This window comes from Malaclemys terrapin, chromosome 21 (genome assembly GCF_027887155.1).
Source record: "Malaclemys terrapin pileata isolate rMalTer1 chromosome 21, rMalTer1.hap1, whole genome shotgun sequence".
Lineage (NCBI taxonomy): Eukaryota > Metazoa > Chordata > Testudines > Emydidae > Malaclemys > Malaclemys terrapin.
The window spans coordinates 10,132,860-10,140,440 of NC_071525.1; positions in this window are offsets into that span (position 1 = coordinate 10,132,860).

Here is a 7,581-nt window from a genome sequence, read left to right on the forward strand (position 1 = left end):
ATGACTTTATTGCCTCTGCAAGCGGGAGGGGAGGGGAGGGTGGGGTGGGGTGGTTGGTTTACAGGGAAGTAGAGTGAACCGGGTCGGGGTGGGTGTTGGAGGGTTCATCAAGGAGAAACAAACAGAAGTTTCACACAGTAGCCTGGCCAGTCACAAAACTCGTTTTCAAAGCTTCTCTAATGCGCACCGCGCCCTGCTGTGCTCCTCTAACCGCCCTGGTGTCTGGCTGCGCGTAATCAGCGGCCAGGCGAGTTGCCTCAACCTCCCACCCCGCCATAAAGGTCTCCCCCTTACTCTCACAGATATTGTGGAGCGCACAGCAAGCAGCAATAACAATGGGGATATTCTTTTCGCTGAGGTCTGAGCGAGTCAGTAAGCTGCGCCAGCGCGCTTTTAAACGTCCAAATGCACATTCCACCACCATTCGGCACTTGCTCAGCCTGTAGTTGAACAGGTCCTGACTCCTGTCCAGGCTGCCTGTGTACGGCTTCATGAGCCATGGCATTAAGGGGTAGGCTGGGTCCCCAAGGATCACGATAGGCATTTCAACATCCCCAACGGTCACTTTCTGGTCCGGGAAGAAAGTCCCTTCCTCCAGCTTTCGAAACAGAGCAGAGTTCCTGAAGACGCGAGCATCATGTACCTTTCCCGGCCATCCCACGTTGATGTTGGTGAAACGTCCCTTGTGATCCACCAGGGCTTGCAGCAGCATTGAAAAGTACCCCTTGCGGTTTACGTAGTCGGTGGCTTGGTGCTCCGGTGACAAGATAGGGATATGGGTTCCGTCTATGGCCCTGCCACAGTTTGGGAATCCCATTTCAGCAAAACCATCCACTATTGACTGCACGTTGCCCAGAGTCACTACCCTTGCTATCACCAGGTCTTTCATTGCCCTGGCAAATTGGATCACAGCAGCCCCCACCGTAGATTTGCCCACTCCAAATTGATTCCCGACTGACCGGTAGCTGTCTGGCGTTGCAAGCTTCCACAGGGCTATTGCCACTCGCTTCTCAACTGTGAGGGCTGCTCTCATCTTGGTATCCTGGCGTTTCAGGGCAGGGGAAAGCAAGTCACAAAGTTCCATGAAAGTGCCCTTACGCATGCGAAAGTTTCGCAGCCACTGGGAATCGTCCCATACCTGCAGCACGATGCAGTCCCACCAGTCTGTGCTTGTTTCCCGGGCCCAGAATCGGCGTTCCACGGCATCAACCTGCCCCAGTGACACCATGATTTCCACATTGCTGGGGCCTGTGCCTTGTGAGAGGTCTATGTCCATGTCAATTTCCTCATCACTCTCGTCGCCGCCCTGCAATCGCCTCCTCGCCTGGTCCGGGTTTCGCCTTGGCATGTCCTGGCTCTGCATATACTCCAGGACAATGCGCGTGGTGTTCATAGTGCTCATAATTGCCGCGGTGATCTGAGCGGGCTCCATGATCCCAGTGCTAGCTATGGCGCCTGGTCAGAAAAAAGGCGCGAAAGTAGTATCTGATGGACCAGGAGAAGGAGGGAGGGCGGGAGGGAGGGAGGGAGGGCCGAGTGACGACATGGCGTACAGGTACAGGAACAGGGAGAAACACAAACAACTGTCACACAGAATGGTCCCCCCAAAGATTAAACTGGAAACCCTGGGCTTAGCAGGCCATTGATTTCACGGAGGGAGGGGAAGCAAATGAATACAGAACAAATCTATTTTTTACATCTTAAGGTGGCAGCAGACGGTGCAGCATGAGTGATAGCCATACCAGTACGATGATGATGGGTACCAATCATAATATACCATCATCTGCCAAAAGGCAAGGGGCTGCTGCTGTGTAGCAATGCAGCCCCACGTCTGCCAGCCCCACGTCCGCCAGCACCCAGCATCGCCCTCGGCCTCTTCTGGGTGCTTAGCAGACAATACTGGGCAATTGGCAGAAAATAGTATATTACGACTGGTAACCATCATCATCGAAACAGTAGCATGTCTGCCCAGGTGGCCATGATTGACAGCCATACCAGTACGACGACGATGGGTACCAGTCATAATATACCATCGCCTGGCAAGGGGCTGGTGCAATGCAGCCCTACGGCTGCCAGCCCCACGACTATCACTCATGCTACACCGTCTACCGCCAAAAGGCAGTTAGCAGCTGCTGCTGTGTAGCAATGCAGTCCCACGTCTGCCGGCACCCAGAGGACATATGGTGACGGTGAGCTCAGCTGAGCTGAGCGGGCTCCATGCTTGCCGTGGTATGTTGTCTGCACAGGTAACCCAGGTAAAAAGGCGCGAATCTATTGTCTGCCATTGCTGTGATGAGGGGGGAGGGGCCTGACGACATGTACCCAGAACCGCCCGCGACACTGTTTTGCATCATCCGGGCATTGGGATCTCAACCCAGAATTCAAAGAAAAGGCGCGAACCGCTTCTCGGCTCTCTGAGCTGTGGCGCAAACGTAGTATCTGACGGCCTAGGGGAAGGAGGGAGGGGGGCCGAGTGACGACATGGCGTACAGGCACAGGGAATTAAAATCAAGAACGGTCGCTGTGCATCAGGGAGAGACCCAAACAACTGTCACACAGAATGGTCCCCCCCAAAGATTAAACTGAAAACCCTGGGTTTAGCAGGCCGTTGATTTGACGGAGGGAGGGGGAAGCAAATGAATACAGAGCAAATCTATTTTTTACATCTTAAGACGACGGTGCAGCGTGACTGATAGCCCTCGGCATCTTTCTGGGTGCTTGGCAGCAAATACGGGGCGGTGTATGACGATGGTCTTCAGGCCTATTGCACAATTGGCTGCTCAGGAAAGACTCTGCTAACGTACGATGACCCGACTTGCAATAGGACGGCTAACAGTCGTAATACACCATCTACTGCCAAAAGGCAAGCCCCACGGCTGCCAGCACCCAGATCGCCGATGAAGGCTACCAGTCTACTGCACCGTCTACCGCCAAAAGGCAGTTAGCAGCTGCTGCTGTGTAGCAATGCAGTCCCACGTCTGCCGGCACCCAGAGGACATATGGTGACGGTGAGCTCAGCTGAGCTGAGCGGGCTCCATGTTGTCTGCACAGGTAACCCAGGTAACCCAGGTAAAAAGGCGCGAATCTATTGTCTGCCGTTGCTGTGACGGGGGAGGGAGGGGCCTGACGACATGTACCCAGAACCGCCCGCGACACTGTTTTGCATCATCCGGGCATTGGGATCTCAACCCAGAATTCAAAGGGGCGGCGGAGACTGCGGGAACTGTGGGATAGCTGTGGGATAGCTACCCATAGTGCAATGCTCCGGAAGTCGACGCTAGCCTTGTACTGTGGACGCGATCCGCCGACTAGAGCACCTAGAGCATTTTATTGTGTGGACACACACAATCGGCTGTATACAACCGATTTCAATAAAACCGGCTTCTATAAATTCAAACTAATTTCGTAGTGTAAGAGACTAACAAATTTATTTGAGCATAAGCTTTCGTGGGCTAAAACCAGAGTTATGGTTCTCCCAGGAAGGAGAAGAGACGTAGACTGGAGTTGCTGTGTTGTTAGTTCCATTGTACCAGCACCTCAGGAACTCTGCCCCGATGCGCAGAGCGCCAGTCATGCCCAAGCACTGAACGCCTCCTACACGATTCTCCTTGATAGCACAACTGTGCTCCCCAAGTGCGATCCTCGAAGCGTTGGCCCGGAACTCAGGCAGGCCGAGGATCAGCAGGTATTCATGATTCAAGCTGGCATCATTGGCGATCTTCTGCTCAACTTTCTTCACTCCTGGCAGGACCCAGGGCTGCCCCTCATCTGTGCAATAGGCACCCACCCCCAGGTTGACTTTCCGTGGGTCCCCGTCCTCCCGGAAGTCGGCTGTGAGCTGGAACACGGTAACGTGCGAGGTCCGCAGGACAGAGGCAAAGACGGAGCCAGCGGCCATGGCTCCGCGCTGCTGCGGTGCTGGTTTATGGAGGCTACTGCTCAGAGGAGACTCTCATCTTCACCAGCACGATTGGATAGGACAATTGGAAAAAGGCAAATATAGTGCCCATCTTTAAAAAAGGGAAGAAGGAGAACCCGGGGAACTACAGCCTCACCTCAGTCCCTGGAAAAATCATGGAGCAGGTCCTCAAGGAAACCATTTTGAAGCACTGGGAGAGAGGAAGGTGATCAGGAACAGTCAACATGGATTCACCAAGGGCAAGTCATGCCTGACCAACCTGATTGCCTTCTATGATGAGATAACTGGCTCTGTGGATATGGGGAAAGCAGTGGATGTGATATATCTTGAGTTTAGCAAAGCTTTTGATACGGTCTCCCACAGTATTCTTGCCAGCAAGTTAAAAAAGTATGGGTTGGATGAATGGACTATAAGGTGGATAGAAACTGGCTAGATTGTCAGGCTCAATGGGTAGTGATCAACGGCTCAATGTCTAGTTGGCAGCCGGTATCAAGCGGAGTGCCCCAAGGGTCGGTTCTGGAGCCGGTTTTGTTCAACATCTTTATTAATGATCTGGATGATGGGATGGATTGCACCCTCAGCAAGTTCGCAGATGACACTAAGCTTGGGGGAGAGATCGATACGCTGGAGGGTGGGGATAGGATCCAGAGTGACCTAGACAAATTGGAGGATTGGGCCAAAAGAAATCTGATGAGGTTCAACAAGGACAAGTGCAGAGTCCTGCACTTAGGATGGAAGAATCCCATGCACTGCTACAGACTGTGGACCAACTGGTTAAGCACCAGTTCTGCAGAAAAGGACCTGGGGATTACAGTGGATAAGAAGCTGCATGAGTCAGCAGTCTGCCCTTGTTGCCAAGAAGGCTAACGGCATATTGGGCTGCATTAGTAGGAGCATTGCCAGCAGATCGAGGGAAGTGATTATTCCCCTCTATTCGGCACTGGTGAGGCCACATCTGGAGTATTGTGTCCAGTTTTGGCCCCCCCACTAATGAAAGGATGTGGACAAATTGGAGAGAGACCAATGGAGGGCAACGAAAATGATCAGGGGGCTGGGGCACATGACTGAGGAGAGGCTGAGGGAACTGGACTTGTTTAGTCTGCAGAAGAGAAGAGTGAGGGGGGATTTGATAGCAGCCTTCAACTAGGATGGATGGAGCTTGGCTGTTCTCAGTGATGGCAGATGACAGAACAAGAAGCAATGGTCTCAAGTTGCAGTGGGGGAGGTCTAGGTTGGATATTAGGAAACACTATTTCACTAGGAGGGTGGTGAAGCACTGGAATGGGTTACCTAGGGAGGTGATGGAATCTCCTTCCTTAGAGGTTTTTAAGGTCAGGCTTGACAAAGCCCTAGCTGGGATGATTTAGTTGGTGTTGGTCCTGCTTTGAGGAGGGGGTTGGACTAGATGACCTCCTGAGGTCTCTTCCAACCCTAATCTTCTGTGATTCTATGAATAGTGGGATCAGGTAAAATGTACTTTGTTGTGGGCAGGATTGGGTGGGCGAAAAATCCAGACTGCAATAATTTGCAGGAAAACAACATGCAAGCTTACCTACACCTCCTGTTTAAGCTGACCTTATTGTCGATCACTTAGTTTAAAGCCTCTTTTTAAAATTTATTTCTATCAAAAACCTAGTGCTGTGAGCAGTTTTTCCATTAAGTGTTTTTCAAAAGCAATAATAATCCTGACATATGAATAACTTGACTGGCATGTTTCAAAGTTCTAAAACAAGTATTTAAGCGGTTTAAAAACTTCCAGTTTTTTTTAAACAACTTTCTTTTTATGATCATTAAAAAAAATATCTGCACATTTTAAGGCAAAATAGTGGTGCAATTTGTTTTGACGTCCCGTGTGATAGACATACAACAGCAGTTTGTCATAAATTGAATTTCAGCAATGTAAAGCGAGGTTTTCTTTTTTTTTTTTTTTTAAATAAAGGTTTTAATTCTTAAATTTAAGACAGGAATAGAAAGAGATTTGATGTCTATTACAACAGGAGTTAAAGTATTTTTACATGGTTTAAGCAAGATTTGTTTTATTAGTAGTAAAAATTGTGTCTGAATTCTATTTAGCTATATAATATATTAACCGACTGTTGCTGGTTTTAGTGCGTTAGTAGCATGGGGAAATCTGTCTCTCTTGCAGGGTTTGTGGGATCTAAGGCTTTTGCGAGTGGAGATGGGATAAAAACGTAAGAAACAATGCAGGAGCGGGTGGGAATGGGATAAAAAAATAGACCCACGCAGGGTTCTACTCTCATTCTCTAGCAGACCTGCCAAGTCTTCCCAAACCAACAGGAGCTTTTTGCAGCCAGGAAACCTTTCTTTCAAAAGCTCCCAACAAGCAAGATGCAGGAAGGAAATTTCCAATAAGCTATTTGAATAGAAGGGGATAAAGTATGTGTGTGTGTTTGGGAGGGGGCTGATTTAGGGGGGGAGGGCGTGGGGCCAGTAACATAAATTTACTGCAGGGAAAAAAAATCCAAGCATCAGTTAATCATTTGCACAGACTGTGTAGTTACAGCATCTGGATGTTGAAGCAGGAATACAAAACTGTTTTCTGTACATGGAATAGACGGACACTCCAGCTACTCACTCATTCCACATTTTTCCAGATCTGGTAACATCTGGGATTCAAAGCAACTCTTCTGTCTGTGCAAACTGTTTTAGTCTTACGTCTCCTTCATTTTCACGCCTAGCACAATATTATTGTATGTTACATGGCCTATCATCCATCTCTATCCCCTTCACTGTTTCAACCCTCTGCTCCTGTTCTGCCTTCAGCTGTTTCACCATGGCCTATGTGATCTTGACAGGTTTCCAAGGCTAAGCAGGGTTGGTCAAGCCTGGTCAATGTTTAGATGGGAAACCTCCAAATCTAATCACAGGTGCTACAGGAAATGGTGCTGGGAATTCAGTAGGGGGCGCTCTTCCTTTTGAGTCATGCTGAGCCAATGCCTGGGTATGGTGTTCTGGGTGCTGTGCTAATGAAGGTGCCCTGTGTCAGATGAGAGATTTAAGGCCCTCACAACTTGTGGTGACTAAAAAGCCCAGGGCTCTTTGCACAGGAGGAAGTAGGCCGTTCCCTGGAGCTGAGGAAATAATTTATCACCTGAATTTTGCCTTTGTTTCAGGTTGTGAAGTGTCAGCAGCTGGAATGTGAAATGCACAAATCCCTCCAGGCCGGGGCTGGCTCTGGCTTTTTGGCCGCCCCAAGCACAAAAAACAAACAAAAAAAAAAAACGGGGCGGCCAGAACGGCAAAGCCAAAAAAAAAAAAAAAAAAAAAATTGCGGGTGCAGGGGGACCGGCTGGGGCGGGGAGGGGGAGAGAGAGAAGGGGGCGGCCAGGGCTACAGCAGGGGCACTGCCACACGGCCCCTCCCGCTGCGCCGCCTCCTGCCGCCTGCCGCGAGGGCTCCGCTCCGGTCGGCGGGGAGGGAAGGAAGAGGACTGCCCTGCAGGGTGCTCTGGTTCTCCGCGCCGCCACCCCCTACAGGGCGGCCGGAGCGGAACAAGAAAAAAAAAAAAAAAAAGCGTCCGTGCCGCCCTAGGATTGGGCAGAATGCCGCCTCGAACAAACTGCCGCCCCAAGCACCAGCTTGCTCAGCTGGTGCCTGGAGCCGGCCCTGCTCCAGGCGATCAGGGCAACTTCTCTCCAAGG